The 18,114-nt window shown below is 43.7% G+C and overlaps 1 long non-coding RNA gene across 1 annotated transcript in view; it reads right to left on the minus strand.

Moving 5' to 3' along the window:
- Positions 1–17,699, minus strand: part of LOC125089990 (uncharacterized) — a 31,884-nt gene extending 14,185 nt beyond the window's left edge. Inside the window, exon 1 of the long non-coding RNA XR_007124122.1 lies at positions 17,274–17,699. This is a non-coding gene — a long non-coding RNA (uncharacterized LOC125089990). The remainder of the gene's footprint in view (positions 1–17,273) is intronic.
- Positions 17,700–18,114: the final 415 nt, after the last annotated feature.

The following is an 18,114-nucleotide window of genomic DNA, read 5'->3' on the forward strand; positions in this document are numbered from 1 at the left end:
GGCAGAAGAGCAGTGCCCTAGGGAGAGGCAGGAGCAAGCCAGGTGGGGCCCTGGATGGAGAATTATGCTAGGAGAAAGACAATGCCCAGGGCAGGGAGAGAGACAGCACCAGGATGGGGCCTAGGTGGGAACCTGGGTCCCCCAAGTCCCTGTTCCGGCTGCTCCACCTAACAGGAGCAGAGACTAGGGCTGACTGCTCATGTCTCTACCGGGATTTTTTTTTCCAGTCAGTGCCCAGGTCTAGCTCAGAAGCTTCCTTTTAAGGAAATCATATCCCGAGCTCCTGCCACCACTGGTGCCCTCACCCTCCATTGAAGAGTGAGCTTTCCAGGAACTATTTCTACCCATCCTGGCCTGGAGCTGCCAAGAGCTGGTTCCACCTCTCTTACCCCACATCCATCCCTTTGCAGTGTAGGCTCTGTAGCAGCAGGAGCTCAGTAGATGAGCAAATGCATCCTGAAGGAGCCAAGCGCCAAGGTGCCTCCTACCAGGGCTATGAGCAGAGCCCCATCTCATCCTGGGCAGAGCAGCCAGATCCAACCCTGCCCTACAGACTCTCCTTCACCAGAACAGTACAAGACCAGCTCAGGGGGAACTGTCTTCCCAGACCCTGTAACTACTGCTTGTCTCTTCCACTAACGGGAACTCAAGGTCTTTAATCACCACATCTGCAGGAGAAGGCACACAACCCATTTTGCTGAATGAAAGAAGAAATGAATGAACAAATGAGTAAGATCCAAAGGCCATGTGCTAAACAGCATGGAACAAACCCCAGGAAAAAGTGATCAGAGAAGGGAGGCTGCTCACTGGTCCCAGAGGACATAATGGCAGGGGGAAAAGGCAGACTAGCAAGACCTAAAATCCAAGAAATGACTAATATGTCAGTTTCTTTGGTTTTCCTTTTGTTTCATATATGCTAGATATGGAACTAAGGAAAGTAGAAATCTGGAAACTGCAGCAGTCACAGAAAACAAACCCCCAATGAAAGCCTGATCTCTCTAGCCAAAGGACAAGAAGAGGGGCAGCCAAGTAAGACAGAAAACATTTAAACAATAATTGTTCTACTCCAGTCAAATACTACAGGGAAAAAAGTGGCCCTATCCATATCTACACAAGCAAAGGCAAAAGGCAAGTCTAGAATTCTACCCTCAGGAGGCTGTAACAAGAAACACCAATATCCCCACTAGAGTAAATCTCTCCAAAATGTCAGTAGAGACAATGGGGAGCCTGAACTTCACCTCTTACCTGGCAGTAACAAAACATGCCTCCTATCTCTGATGGAGTGAGAGTAGGCTGACTTTCACCATCCTCCAACACAAACAAGACCACCCCCATCATCATGTTAGTGGTGCCTACATGGGGAGCTAGTACTTTTACCCACACCCTAAGTAGTAAGGATCCTGCTCCCTCCAGGGTCAACAGAGGCTAGTGGGAAACCTGGAGGTAGATTATATTTATATTATATATTTTATCTATAGATAGAAGAGACTTCTGAGCAAAGAGAATCACCAGAGACAGAGAGGGGCATTATATAATAAGAGGGTTAATTCACCAAGAAGACATAATCCTAAATGTGAGTGCACCAAATAACACAGCTGAAAAATATCTGAAGCCATAACTGATAGCAGCCCCCCTATGAGACAAAACCATCTAAAACAAAAGGTTTACATACAATTCAGAGTCTCATAATGTAACACAAAATCCCAGGCATCATTTAAAAAAATCGTCATCATACCAGAGAAAACAAAGGTCTCACACTGAATAAAAAAGACAGATTCCAACACCAGGATGACAGAGATGTTACAACTATTTGACAAAGATTTTAAAGTAATTATCATTTTAAAAATGCTTCAGTGAGCAACTGCAAACACACTTGAAATGAATGGGGGAGAAAAGAGTCTCAACAAAGATATAAAAGATATAAAGAAGAGCCAAATGAAAATTTTAGAACTGAAAAATATAATAACAAAAGTAAAAGGCTCAGTCAGTGAGCTGAAGAGCAGAATGGAGGGGAAAGAGGAAAGAAGCAGTGAACTGGAAAAGAGAATAATTGACATCAACCAATCTGAACAACAGAGAGAAAAAATAGACTCAAAAAAATAATAGAGCCTCAGAGACCTGTGAGATTATAACAAAAGACCTAACATTCATTTCATCAGAGTCCTGGAAGGAGACAAGAAAGAGGATGGGACTAGAAAGTACTCACAGGAAGAAATTTGACACAAAATTTGACAAAAGTCATAAACCTACAGATTCAAAGAGGTAAGTTTATCCAAAGAGAGAGAGAGAGAGAGAGAGAGAGAGTGTATCAAAAAGGATACATCATAATTACACTTCTTAAAACTAAAGATAAAGACAAAATCTTGAAAGCAACCAGGAAAAAAAAGTCATGTTAATATATGATAAAAGCAATTAGAATGATAGTAATTTCTCATCAGAAACCATGGAGGCCTACAGAAGTGACATAATGTTCTTCAAGTGCTGAAAAGAAAAGAACAGCCTACCCAGAATTCTATACCCAGCAAAAATACCCACCAGTAATTAAGGAGAAATAAAGACATTCTCCAGTGAGGGGAAAACTTAGAATCTGTCTGGGGAAAACCAACCCTACAAGAACAGAAAAGGGAAGTTCTTTAAATGGAAAGATGCCCTAAAAGAAAAGAAATGGGGGACATCAAGAAGGAAGGCAGAATTCAATAAGCAAAAATGTGGGTAAATAAATGGGCTTCCCTTCTCTTGAGTTTTCCAAATCATGTATGATGGCTGAAGCAAAAATCATAGCACTGTTTAATGTGATTCTAAATGTGTGTAGAGAAAATATTTGAAAAATGGTTATTATAACTGAGAAAGATAAAGATATTTAAAGGGAGATAACGTTTCTATGCTTCATTCAAATTGTGCAATAATGACATGAGTAGAGTATCTGTTGTGTTTTTGGAGTGCATCTCTTTATATAGCTTTTTTAGTGGTTGCTCTAGGTATTACATTCTTTATACATAACCCTAACTCACCCAACATGAAAAAGATAATGTGAATAGCCCTATAATGATTAAGAAATTTGCATTTGTAATTTTAAAACTCCCAAAAAGGAAATCTCTAGACCCAGATGGTGTCACTGGTGAATTCTATCAAATGTTTAAATAAGAATTAACACCATTCTACATAATCTCTTCCAGAAAATAAATAGAGGAATGCTTCCCAATTCATATTATGACACTTGTATTACCCTGATATGAAAACCAGACAAAGACTGTGGAAGCCAGGAAGGAAGAGAGAGAGGGAGGGAGCTAGGGAAGGAGGGAAAGAGAGAGGGAGAGACTGAAGGGAGAGATGGAGGGAAGGAGGAAGAGAGGGAGGAGAAAGGAAACTACAGGAGTATAGATGAAAAAATCCTTCACAAATATTAGCAAATGGGATTCAGCAATATAATAAAAAATATTATACACAGTAACAAATGGGATGTATTCCATTGATGCAAGTCTGGTTCAATATCAGAAAATCAACCAATGCTATTCATCATATTAACAGACTGAAAAGTAAAAATCAGATGATGATATTAATTGATGCAGAAAGAGCATTTGACAAAATTCAACACACATTCATATTATAAAAAAAAAGAAGAAACTCCCAGGAAACGGGGAACAGTAAGGAACTCCACAATTTGATAAAGTGCATCTACAAACAACTTACAGCTAACATTGCACCTAATAATGAAAGACTGGAATGATTTTCCCTGGAGTTTAGGCAAGGTGTCACTCTCACCACATTTTTTCAACATGTTGCTGCAAGTTTAAGCTGATGCAATAATTTTAAAAAGGAAATAAAAAGCACACAAATGAGAAGAGAAGAAATGAAACTGTTTACATTTGAAGATGACATAATTATCTATGCAGAAATCTATTTTTTTAAAGATTTTATTTATTTATTTGACAGACAGAGATCACGAGTAGGCAGAGAGGCAGGCAGAGAGAGAGGAGGAAGCAGGCTCCTGGCTGAGCAGAGAACCCGATGTGGGGCTTGATCCCAGGACCCTGGGATCATGACCTGAGCCGAAGGCAGAGGCATTAACCCACTGAGCCACCCAGGTGCCCCAGAAATCTATTTTTAAAAATCTTCTAGAACTAAAAGCAAATTCAGTAAGTTTTCAGGATACCAGATAAACATGCAAAAATCAACTGTATTTCAATATACTAGCAGTGAATACATCAACACCAAAGTTTTAAAAAGAGTACCTTTATAATTGTTCAGAAAAATGAAATACTAAGGTGTAAAACTAATGAAATATGTGCAAGACATATACAGCTACACATCCTAGTAAAAGAAATGAAAGATCTAAGCAAATAAGGAGACATACCATGTTCATAGATAAGAAGACTCAACGTGCTAATGATTACTTCTTCTGAAATTGATATACAGATTTAATGCAATATCTATCTATCAAAATCCACAAATGAATATAACATGTATATATTATGCTGAGTGAAAAAAAAATCCCCAAAGTTATAATTCCATCTATGTAACATTTTTTAAATGACACAAGTATAGAAACAAGTATAGAAACAGATTCGTGTTTGGGAAGGAGAAGGAAAAAAAACAAGGACAACATGAGATGTTCTTATGGGAATGGAACTGCTTTGTATGTTGCCTACGTCCATGTCAATATCCTAATTGTGAGAATGCACTATAGTTTTACAGAATGCTATGATTAGGGTAACTCATTAAGAATTCATGGGATCTCTCTGTATGATTTCTTACAACTGCACATGAATCTACAATTATCTCAAAATAAAAAGTTTCAGGGACGCCTGGGTGGCTCAGTTGGTTGAGCAGCTGCCTTCGGCCCAGGTCATGATCCCAGCATCCTGGATCGAGTCCCACATCGGACTCCTTGCTTGGTGGGGAGCCTGCTTCTCCCTCTGCCTCTGCCTGCCATTCTGTCTGCCTGTGCTCGCTCTCCCTCTCTCGCTCTGACAAATAAATAAAATCTTAAAAAATAAATAAATAAATAAATAAATAAAAAGTTTCATTTTTTTAATCCCTAAAAATCAAGATAACAAAACAGTTGATGATAGGTACTTCTCCTTATAAAAGTATTCCAACTAATGAATTAAGAAGATGTGGTAGAAATAGGACATAGCCATTTTGCAGCCTTAAAGTATTAGAAGATTTTACTTTTGGGGGCCACTGGCCCCTCTGGTCATCTGGGTGAAGTGTGCAACTCTTCTCAGAAGAATGATATTTAGTAAAATGTACAGGTTATAAACTATTGAAATATAGTTATCAAAATATTTTACAAAAAGCAAATGTGTGGCATGATAATATATATGAATCTTCATTTACTTAGCAAATAATAAGGTCTACTGGCAGATTCAACCGTTTCAAAGTGGAAATAAGCATCAGTTGTATTTTGAGACACGAATATCTGCAATAATTAGACAGAGGACCACGTTAAGGGACATGGAAACAGAGCAATCAGCAAAATCAAGTTGCAGGGAAACAGCACAGCTCATCCAGTTCCTTCAGTAAACTCCAAAGGGAAGAGAGAGAAAGGGTGAAAAAAGATGAGGCATGTGAACCCATTGCAGTGGATGGAGCTTATCTGACTGAAACAAAAAAACCTTTTCAAAGAAAAATTCAGGTTCTGAGACAAGCTGGGGAAACCAACCATCGACTGAATATTGGACAATATGGAGGAATGTGGGTAATTTTAAGCGAGATAAAGGTATTACACTTCTGCTTTTTGGAGAAGTCCTTATCTTTTAGAGATGCATTCTGAGTTATTGATGGGTGAAACAACATGGTATCTGGGATTTGCTTCAATAAACCAAGGGACAGGAAGGGGACCGGGAGTTGGATCTGGGGAACTGGGGTTCTGTTTCTCTGGTCATGTTCCTTTTGTATATTTGTTACCTTTTCTAGAGTAAAAATTCAAAAATAAAGTTTCAATAAATGCCACCATATATGATTCTTTGTTTTCATCCAGGATTATTCTCTGAAGACAATTCCTCAAAGTGGAATTCAGCACTTGAAGGATGTGCACACTGTAAGGTCTTTGAAATGTTTTGCTGGAGGGAAGTAGTGGGACAGGTGGCAGGGAATCTGCTAGAGATTCTCTCTCTCCTTCTGCCCCTCCTCACTCTCTCTTCTCCCACTCTCCATAAATAAATCTTTTTTAAAAATGAAGAAAGAAGTGAGTGGTTTTCTTAATAAATAAATTCCTAAGACAACCAGATCAAATAATACTAAACTGTATATGGAAAGACAAAAGACCCCAAATAGGCAAAGCAGTCTTGAGAAAGAACAAAGCTAGAGATACCACACTCCCAAATTTCAAGATACACTACAAAGCTATAGTAATGAAAAGAGTATGGTACTGGCACAGAAACAGACACAGAGTTCAATGGAACAGGATAGAGAACCCAGAAAGGGACCCATGCTTTTATGGTCAATTAATCTACAACAAAGGAGGCATGACTATCCAATGGGGAAAGACAGTCTCTTCAACAAATGACATTGGGAAAATTGCATAGCTACATACAAAAGAATGAAATTAAAGATGATGATTAAGAATGAAATTATAAACTTCATTAGAAAATACAGTTAGAAGAAATGAAACTTCCTTACACCATACACAAAAATAAACTCAAAATAGATTAAAGACCTAAGTGTGAGACCTGACACCATAAAACACCTAGAAGAAAATATAAGCCATAATTTCTATGACATGGGCCACAGAAATATTTTTCTAGGTTTATCTCCTCAGGCAAGGAAAACAAAAGCAAAATTAAACTATTGGGACTATACCAAAATAAAAAGCTTTTGCACAGTGAGGGAAACCATCAACAAAACAAAAAAGCAACCTACTGAATGGGAGAAGATATTTGCAAATGATTTATCTGATAAGGGGATTAATATCCAAAATATGTAAAGAATTTACATGCAACTCAACACCAAAAAAAAACCCCAAATAATCCCATTTAAAAATGGGCAGAGAACCTGAATAGATATTTCTCCAAAGAAGACATACAGATGGCCAACAAACGTGTGAAAAGATGCTCAACATCACCAGCCATCAGGGAAATGCAAACCAAAACCACCATAAGATATCTCCTTACACCTGTCAGAATAGCTAAAATCAAAAAGACAAGAAATAACAAGCGTTGGCAAGGATATGGAGAAAAAGGGTCCCTCATGCACCATTGGTAGGAATGCAATTTGTGCAGCCACTCTGGAAAACAGTAGGGCATCTCCTCAAAAAAATTAAAAATAGAAATACCATAAGATCTAGTAATTCCACTATTGGGTATCTCTCCAAAGAAAATGAAAAAAAATCACTTGAAAAGATTTATGCACCCCAGTGTTGATTTAGAGAGAGAGAGAGAGTGTGTGTGTGTGTGTGTGTACAATGGAGTATTACTTGGCCATAAAAAAGAAAGACATCTCGCCATTTGCACCAACGTGAACAGACCTGGAGGGTATAATGCTAAGTGAAATAAGCCAGTCAGAGAAAGTCAAATACCATATGATTTCATTCCTAGGTGGAGTTAAAGAAACAAACAAAAACCAGAGATCAAAAAAATCAGATTCTTAAATATAGAGAACAAACTGGCAATTGCTGGGGGGAGGTTGGGGGGGATAAAATAGATACAGGGGATTAAGAGCACACTGACGATGATCAGCACGGAGTCATCACTATACTATACACCTGCCACTAACATAACGTTGTTAACTACACTTCAATAAAAAACAAATTTAAAAAGCATAAAAATAGGTCAATATATACTGCCTGCTTAAAAAAAATAATTAAATTTTAAAAAATTAAAAATAATAATAAAATAGGCCAACATATATGTATCTAAGAGAAGTAAGGGAGTGTTTGTCCCAAGCAGGGAGTCTGAGGACATGGCAGACACAGAAGCCTGCCCCAGCTGTCTGTCTCCTCCTCCCCCCAACCCCACACAGATTGCAAAGCAGGCTTCTGGAGGAAGAGACAGATCCCGTGCTCAACTTCCCACAGTCGGCCCCGATGCCGGCTGGTGCACCCCAGGGACCCCAGGAGCGCCAAACAGCACCCACAATGTTTGCAGACCCAAAATAACAGAGGTTTATGTTCTCTACGCATTTTTCAAAGACTGTTTGTATGTGTCCTATACTACAAATCAAATGGTGGGGGGCGGTGTTCTCAACACCTGAAATAAAATAATACAAACTGCCCAGTCAATGAGCACTTGTGTTCTGAAGGAAAGGTGTTTATTTTCCAAATTTCCTCAGTGAACAGAAATCTGCATATCTTAGGACCAAAAAGCTCTTTTCTCCCTTCTTTCTCCCCTTGCCTCCTCCTTCCACCTTTTCCTGTTTGTGTTCCTAAGAAGGGTTAGGTCATGAGCAGCTCTGGAGAGAAGGCTGTTTGCCCTACCTGCCCCCCAGCCGCAACCCCCTTCACCCCCCCTCATCTTCCCTACATCCCCAGGACCCACCCATACAGTGTGGCCAATCCTCACTGGGAGGTCAGAGGAACAAGCACCTGTCAGGGTCTCGGCACAGCTGCACAAGGACTAGGGTTTGGAGGTCTGTGCAGTCCAGTTTATAAGCTATGCTCTAACCCTGTCCTCAGCCTCAGTCCCACGGGCAACTGGGGTGGAACAAGACCGCAGACTCAGGAGTCAGCGCCCAGCTGCTGGAGAGAGCCCATGTCCACAAGCTGAGTATAAGCCAATGGCCACAGGCAGGCAGGGGACACACGGGCACTCAGGAGTGGTGCTCCCTCTTCCCAGCAGCCCCTGGCTACAGAAACTTCTCTCCATAGGAAACCCAGAAACTGCTCATTAGTTTAACTCATTCCTAAAAAGCGTTCATTTGAATTAGATAACCTAAAACTTGTGCCAGTTCTCTCAATCGGTTTCTTTAGCTCCTCTGCTCTGACTGCCTTCTAGAATTCCCCTCATACCCTACCAAAGCATCTGGGGCCTCTGAACCCTGACAAAGCAAGAAATGCTCGGCCAGTGCCTCGTTTCTACTTTATGTCTCAATACCTCTGGGGTGCATCATTTTCTAATTCTGGGGCAAAGAGATGGCTCTGGCTACACCCGCACCACCCCCCTGCCCTATCTCCACCGGGGGAGGGAAGCCATGGTGGCAAAGCCCAGGACCTCCCCCTCCGCCCCCAGGCTGCTCAGTGCCAGCCAAGTGAGTTCCACCTGTGCCAGGAACGGCCTTTCCGGCCGGCGGGTCCTGCTCCCTCACCTGCAGGGGACCCGTCCAGGCCTGCAGCTCTTCAACAATGTGACTTCAACTTCTCGTCATAAAATGAAATGATTCTGCTGTTTACGCTGTTAGCTACATTTATCTTTAAGAGCAAGATGTTGAGTTTAGTTTTAATGATGAAAAAAGCCTTTCAAAGGATAACTCATTGGAACTCATTATGTACTATAAAGGCCACTATTTAAAGATTCAGTAATTCCAGTGATGATCTTTTTAAAGCAGATTTATAGCAGAAAATAGTTAGATTCTTTGACTTCAGTTATAATTTTCCATTTTGTAATTTAATACTCCTTTAGTTTATATTTGCACATTAAAAATATAGCATCTAAAAGTCCATCATTAAATACTTTTAATAAGTGCAATAAATAAGTTTTACAGTGTGCATAAATCTAAAAACAAAACCCAACATAAATTGTTAATCTTACACTTTTTCTCATTAATTGCAATACATAAACATATGTTTTATACAAAGATATTTGCTACAAAATAAGTATAATAAATACAGTTTACCACATGTATTAATCTTAATAGTTACAAGCTGTTAATCTTATATATTAGGTAATAATTTGCAATAAATAATTGTTTATTATCTTGATGTTTGCTTGTCTTGGGTTTTAGCAATATGCAATAAAGAAATGCAATTTTGAATAATTTGATTGTAAGACTGCTGGGGAAATACTGTATGTTATAATTAGCTGAGAGAGGTTTCTGTTCACAAGAAGAACCACGGAGATGGGAAGAAATCACCAAACCGTACGTTAGTGAGTCCATAAATAATTTTTAAAAGTTCAGTTTCCAATAATACAAATTTTTAAAGCTTACGTACAAAAGCAATTAGCACAACCTGTCCCGTTCTTGAGTGCTTTTGTCATTACATAGTCAAAGGGGACAAAGGGAGCAGGAAGCCCCACGGAAGCTGCCCAGGTCTCGAGGCGGGAAGACGGCCACCTTCCGTGGGAAGAGTGGACGCTCGCCCCGCTGGCCTGTGAGCGCACCCCCGGGAACAGCCAGCAGGAGCGCGCGCACGCCCCCACCCCTGACCTTCAGCAGGCCCTCGTTCCGTTCCAGTTCCACGGGAAAACCTCCCACTATTTTTCAGGGACAGGTTGTCACCTTGACCGAACTTAATAAAAACTGTTAATCTTATATGTAAAGGTAATAATTTGTCATAAATAATTGTTCATTATCTGGGTATTTGCTTGTCTTGGAGTTCAGCAATATGCAATAAAGCAGTGCAATTTTGAGTAATTTGATTGTAAGACTGCTGGGGAAATGCGGTGGATTGTAATGAGCAGAGGGAGGGTCCTGTGGGCAAGAGACACACAGAAAGAACCAGACCACCGTCTACCAGCGCCTGTCCTCGCCCCTCGCCGCTGATAACATGGGGTCTTTAAATATTCACTCCAAGACAGCCAGCCAACCAGCTCCCTTTCTTCTGTTCCTGACAGGGAAAACCTCACTGGGAGGAAACAGCTTTGGCTGAATTAGGACTGGATCCTTCAGTGATGCTGAGGTCGTCCCCAGGGAAGCTCAGGTCCCACAGGTGGGCACTGGAAATGCAGCTGCAGGGGAGGGTCCCGGCCGGGACACCACGAGGCCCTTGTGCTATCCACTCTGTGTCAAAGGCTCACCTGGGCGCCTGACACTCTCCCTACAGCGGCCGGCCGCACCACACCCCGTCACATCCTTCCAGGCACAGAGAGGGAGCAGTCCCAGCCAACCAGAGACTGTGTTGTCAGGGAGTGAGCAACCTGTGGGCTCTGTCACCGTAACTCTAGGAAAACCTCCCCCAGCTAAGAAAAGAAAGGAGGCAGGGAGAGGGAAAGAAAGAAGGGAGGGTGGCAGGAGGAAGAGAATATGGGAGAAAGAAGGGGGGGAGAAAGCAGGGGAGGGAAGCAGGGAGGTAGAGAGGGAGGGAGGGAAGGAGGAAAAGAGAAAGGAAAGAAGGGAAAGAGGGAGAGAGGGAGAAAGAGAGAGAGGGAGGGAAAATGGAGGAAGGGAGGAAGGAAAGGAAAGGGGAGGGGAAGGGAAGGGAGAAGGAAGGAAGGAGAAAAAGGGAGGAAGCTAGGAAGGCAGGGAGGGAGGGAGAAGAGAGAGAGAAAGGGAGGAAGAAAGAAAGAAAGAGGGAGGGAGTGAGGAATGAAGGAAGGGAGGAAGTACAAGGGGGGGAGAGAGAGAGAAAGGGAGAAAAGGAAGGAAGGAAGGGAAAAGGAAAGAAAGAAAGAGAGAGAGAGAGAGAGAGAGGAAGGAAGAAAGGGAGAAAGAGAAAGGGAGGAAGCTGGGAAGAAAGGAAGGGAGGGAGGGAGGGAAGAAGGAACCAGACAGAATCTCAAACCGATTATAACCCCAAACAACTTTTTCTACTGTAGACAATATTAGCACCCCCATAAAAATACACACATCCTAACATACATCAAGTGATAGAAAAGTCTTCACATCAAAGCACACCAACAAAGTGTTCCAGTGGTTTTAACATCTGTGCTTCTAGCACAAGTCCCTGGTACCTCCAGCAGGGCTTCCCCCTTTTACACACAGCCCTCCAGCCTCACCTGAAGTATAAGCCCCTCTGGCATCTCTCTGCACAGACTGAGTGTGTCCCAGTGCCCAAGCTGGGACTGTCCATGACGGCAACAGGTCAGTGCATGGGCACTCCCGCCACCAACTGGCTTCAGGTAGAGCTGGTTCCAGTATCCCAGGAGCCAGCTCCACAAGCCCAAGGTCTAAAAGGTCTAAACACAACAAGGGCCCACTGATTTGTCCTTTCCTCAGTGAGCAGCTCCCCTCCCATCACCCTGCCCTCTGCCAGGCTGAGAGAGCCAGGATGGTCAGGGATGGAAGCCATCACACACACACACACACACACACACACACACACACACACACACGGGCATGCATTTCCAACAAAGCCCTCAGCTCTCAGGTGTCCCTCTTCCCAGGCTCACCAAGCGCCCAATCCTGGATACCAGACAATAGGACAACTGCTCTCAGGGTGCTGCTAGACCCCCAAGAGAAAGGACCTGCCCACAACCTCTCCGTTCATGCCCCCCACCGCAAAATCCGGGGATGAAGAGGCCTCCTGAAGTTCATAAAGGGTCAGCCGAGCCCCGCCCCAGCTAATTAAGAGGAAGAAATTTTAGGACATCGCAGGATAGTCGGGAAACCCTGGCTAATCTGGACGGAGGGCCCAGGGTGAATTGGGGACCACTCTCATGTGAGAGCCCCAAAGCGGGGTCCGCGCGCTCTTCTCAAGCTCAAGGGGGAAGGGAAAGATGGCCGGGAAAGTCTGCTGTTCAGAGGCAACTGCCGCAGAAAGCCAGGAATGACGAACACTCCAGAGCCACTCGGGCAGATGGAAACGCGCCTTCCCCCTCGCCCGAAGATGCAAAAAGCAATCCCAGTCCCTGGGCGGCGTGGGGCAACTGCGGAAATCTCGCAGCCAGATGAAGCTCATAAATTTCCCCTATGAACAATTGTTTTCATTTCCCTCCCATGCCACTAGATATTATAAGTGGAAAGCAAAACACAAGTAAATATGTTCATTCCACTCTTGTGATCAGTGATAAACGAGAGACTGCGGAGGCTGACAAAGGTCAGCCGGCCGCGTGCGGCGGGTCTGCGAGCGGACACTGCCACCCTCCGGCCGTGCGCGGGACTGCACCGGCCGGCACCGCCCGACTCGCCTGCAGGCCCGGGCCGCAAGCGCGATGTTCCAGTTCAAGGCAAGTTCCCTTCGCTCCACCCGGGACATCAATACATACAAACCGCAGAAAGGTGAGAAAGCCCAGAAAACCTCCAGTTAAAAATAACCACCACTCATTACCCCTCTCACGAATATAACCCCTCTCATTTACGTTTTAGCACATTTTTCTGGTCGTATCCTATGAGCTTTCTATGATGCGTGCAGAAGCTATGCATACAAAATATAAAAGGGTTCACGCAATGTCCAATCATGATTTTCCATGTAACATTAAGGTTAAACTAATCTCCACAAATATCTTTTTAAGGGCTGCATAATATTTCAGCTTGTGACTATATTAAAAGTTATTTATCCATCCCCCAATCACTGTTCGTTCAAAGCGCTTCTAATGTCTGAATCGTTCCCCATAATGTACCTAAAATCTTCATGCATGAACTTTTGTTCACATTGCTTACATCACCAGAGATGGAATTATAAGAAGGTAAACATTTTTAAGGCTCTTAATGACACTGCTGTTTTCTAGATGTGTAATGCCTATATGCAGAATATTACAAGAAATGATGGGTGAACATCAAACCGTACTCAAACGAGTAATAAAAGCACTTGCTTTTCTTTTTGCAGGAAGTCTCCGTACGGTCTTCCCCCATCTTAACTTTCAACAAAATGCAAATCCAAAAAAACTCCTACAAAGTTCTCTTGATATTTTGTCACACTGATTTCAAATTTCACTGAAAGTAAAAGAAGCAAAAAAGAGCCAAGAAATATTGTCATATAAAAGGAAAAGAGAGAGAGAAGCAGGGTTTGCTCAACCAGATCTTAAAATATGTTTGAGAAAGCAACAATAATTAAAACACTGGAGCACAGGAGCACCTGAGTGGCTCAGTTGGGTAAGCATGCAACTCTTGATCTCAGCTCAGCTTTTGATCTCAGGGTGGTGAGTTCGAGCCCTGTGTTGGGCTCCACACAGAGTGGAGGCTACATTTAAAAAAAAAAAAAAAAGTGAAGCACAAAGTAGAGTGCAGAAAGACCCACATATGCATACATTTATATTTTTAACACAAAGGCATTTCATACCAATGAGGAAAGGATAACTAATTCATAATAATATAAGTACAGCCTGCCACTCATCCAGAAAATAAAATTAGTACCTTGCTTGATACCACATATTAAAGCAAATCTTACAGTAATAAAAGATTTAAAATCTTAAGTGAAATGAAAAAGTATACCATCTATATAAATTGTGATGGGGAAGCTTTTTCTAAATCCAATTCCAAGGTCAGGAACTAGATAGCTAAATTTGAATTGCACAAATTTAAAATGTCCACCTGTGAAAATGCAGTTTTTCAGTTGAAAGGTAAACCAAAATCAGGGGAAAAGATTTAATACACATAACAGAAGGTTAATTCCCCTAATGTATAAAGCTTTCTTAGAAACAAATAAAAAAGAAATATTTTAATAAGAAAAATTGTATTGAGGACATGAATAGCAATTCATGAAAGAATAAATACAAATGACAAATAAGCATATAAAAGATGCTCAACCTTATTAGTCATCAAAGACATGCAAATTTAAGCTAGAATGAGATCACTGGGGCTCCTGTATTGGTAAAGGCAGAAACAATGATATAGAATGTTGTCAAGGGCAAAGAAATGAACCCTTTTGACACCACTGGTTGATAGGATAAGTTGGGTAATCTTTATGAAGGGTAATTTATCAAAATGCACACCTAAAAACTCTACTTTCAAAGGAATCACTCATGGATGTGTATAAAGATTTAGTTCAACCTGCTCATCGCTTTTGGGAAACAAATCATATGTCCAACAACACAAAAGTAAACATACATGTACATAGATATGCATGTATATATATAAATTCTCCATACAAAAGAGTCTTCGAGAGCAATGTTCTAGAATTGTACTTACTAACCTTTAAAGATTTATCATAATATACTGTTAAGTAATAAGAGGCAAATTATAAACAATGTTACTGTGCTTCCTGCATGCATAGAAAAAACTGAGGGTACACCTCCAAATAATAAGTGTGTGAGGTTATAAGTAATTTTTAATATTCTTTTTCTGATTGGTATTTTCTAACTTTCCACATTTAATGATTTCTTATCAATTGTTAATGAGAAAAATCATTTTTAGTGGTTTCCTAGAAATGCACTGATTTACACTCCCGTCAGCGGTGCATTTAGGTGTTTGCTCATATATTCATGGAATACGCTCAGACGCATACTCAGACTAAAGGTACATTCTAGAAGCTGAGCCACAGGCATAAACCCTAATGGAGTTGCAGGTTCTAGAGACGGAGAACAAAGCAAGAGAGCAGAGCTGGGAGGATCTGCCCAGCCCTGCCCTGCGGCTGAACCTACGGAGGGAGCAGGGTGAGGGAGGGTGCGGAGAGGGAGAGCTGGGGAGGGGAGCTACCCCTGCGACAGGCTCCGGGAGGGCTGTTCTGAGGAGGTGAGCAAAGAGGAGAAACCTGAGCAGGGTGAGGAGCAGGTCACCACACATCTGGGCAAGCATTTCCGACAGAGGCAGCAGCACCTTCAAGGCCAGAGCGTGTGGGAGGGTGAACAGCAAGAAGGCAAGAAAAACAGCAAAAGCAAGATGGCAGAAGGTGGGGTCTGGCACACGGAGGGAGGGCATGAGTAGCAGCATCCTGGAGAACCTTTTGGGCCATAGTAGGAAGTTTGGGTTTTCTCCTGGGTGTAACTGCAGTGGGACCAGTGGAGGATTTTGTGCAGAAGGACAGGATCCAATTTCATTCCCCCAGACACCACGACTCTGGGTTGAGTCCCTGAGCTGGAGTGCCCTCACTCATGCCAGGCTGGCAGCACTGGCCCCCACACTTGCCAATTTCATAAGCAACCATGAGGGCATCTGGGGGGTGGAATCTTATATTTCTCCTCAGGGCCCCTGGTCAACAAGGATGCTTAGACAGTTCGTCTCTCAGTAGATCTGGACATTTCTGAAAAAGGAGAACCAGGCCAAGAGGGATGACTGAAGATACGTCATCCCCCATCCCTCCCCAGGCCAGAAATCATCCTACCAATTGGCCTTGGTTCCAACCAAAATGTTGACCAGTTAGTGGCTAAACAGAGAAAGGAAAATAAGAATCACTGACTCATTCAATCATCTACCCTCACTTTGTGTCCAGCCTAGAGCTCACACTTTCCCCAAAATATGGATCAGAAGTTTTCCTGCATCCAGCGCCCCATGTGTTGAAGGAGCAATATGTGGGATCTCACATCTTTTTTCAGGGTGAGGAGATCACTAATGGATTTCTGTGACTTACTTCCTCCTGCATTCCAATGTGAGACCACTGTATTTACATGGAAGGGGGGATTCTATGTTTTCCCTACGAAATCTTTTAAAAATCATTACCACCACTTGTACGATAAAAAATTAATCAAAATTTGTTCTTAAAATTATTCTTCTAAATTGAGGACCTGTTCCAGAGGTCCACATCTGGTATTCCCCAAATACGGGAGGTCTCTGCCTCTCCTGGTACCATAGTCCCATTTCTCTGGGTACTGCTTCCCCAGTCCGTGTTACCTCACTTGAGAAAGCTGTCCTTCTGTACCCAGAAAGCCCCCTTGGGGTGCTGGAGGAGAGGGCAACTGGGAGCTGGGCCCTGGGGACAGTGTGAGGTTAGTCTTGTGCTTTCCTAGAGGTCAGACACTAGGGTCCATCCCCTCTAAGCAAATAGATCAGAGATGAATTTGTGATTTCCATCATCCTCACCCAAAGCCAGAGCTGGCGGGAAGACCACGTTGTTGGGATGGGGTCCTTCCGGGGGAGACAGCTCAGGAGTTCAGTCAGTGTCCAAAGGCCCAGGGACAACCTGGTTTAGGACGTACCAGGGTGATTAGAGGCGCTAGGATTCCCAGCCACCCAAAAATCCATCTGTCCCAAGTTAAGATACGTGATAAGAAAAGGGCATCCCCAAAAGAGCCCTCGGGGCGCAGTGCCACCAGAAAAGACAACCCAGGATCCATGGTGATTGGCATGGACGGATCTAGGAAGTGAAATCCAAAGCTGACCGTGGACATCTGACCGGCCCAGGCCCCCAGGGTCTCACGAAAGCCACAGCCCAGCCCGAGACATCACCACCACACGGAGGCAGCCCGTGCACACAGCCCGAAGGCCTTCCTTCCCTTTCCACGCTGACTGCCTCTACCAAGGGCAGCGGGAGCACGCCCGGGGCGGTCTGCGGGCACGCGCCTCTGTGAGCCCCTGAACTCTGGAGGCGGACGCCGCGGCTCTGTCCTGGTGCTCGGAATAACGCCCGGCACGTGGCAGACACTTACCAGTGTTCGCTCCACATAGAAAGCACAGAGGACAGTGGAAGGGATGGCAGACACACTCCGGTGGCTTGTTTCTCGACCCGTTTCGTATCCAAAGGCCGCACGGGACTTCCGGGCAGAGCTCACGGGCCAGAATCCATTGCTTACCAGCATGGCCGCCACTGCCGGGCAGAAGGCCACGCCCACGGCGGGGGGGGCGGGGCGTGTACCTTCAGAACCAATCACCTTCCCAAAGACCCGAGCTGTCCACGTGCTGCTGAGGAAGGACACGCCCTTCGGTGCAGGGCTACCCTCGGAGACCCGCCACAGAGCCAAGGCCAGGAGGCAGGAAGTTGACCACCACGACCCACTTGGCTGCAGGGAAACTTGGACAAAGCTGGGTCTCTGTCCGTCTGAGCTAGTGGCTTGTCCCTGGATTCTAATGCCATAATGAGCACAGGCGCTCCTCACTAGCCAGGCGGCTAAAGGCATCACCGTGTTTGCTACTGGCCGGAGCAGGGAGGGACTGGGGGAGGGGGAGGCAAACTGTGAATATGCCTATCAGCATCACACCTGAGGCCTGAACTTTAGCCCTGGGCCTCCTGCCCCTCCCTGTGGGGACCAGAACTGGCGGCTGGATGAGTCCCCGCTGAGTGCAGAGCCAAGGAGCAGCTGTGGACCTTCAGCAATGCACCGTCCCCCGGAGGAAGGGAGGGGAGGGCTTGTGGTTGCAGGCAGGGAAAGGCAGCACTAAGTTTCAGTGTCTGCTCCAAGTGACTTCCTTATCCCCAGGGACACCTCCCCTCCTATCTCAAAAGCGGTTAAGGGATGTGAGGTGAGATAAATTAGGAAATAGATAGGCACA

This window comes from Lutra lutra, chromosome 17 (assembly GCF_902655055.1).
Source record: "Lutra lutra chromosome 17, mLutLut1.2, whole genome shotgun sequence".
NCBI classification, from domain to species: domain Eukaryota; kingdom Metazoa; phylum Chordata; class Mammalia; order Carnivora; family Mustelidae; genus Lutra; species Lutra lutra.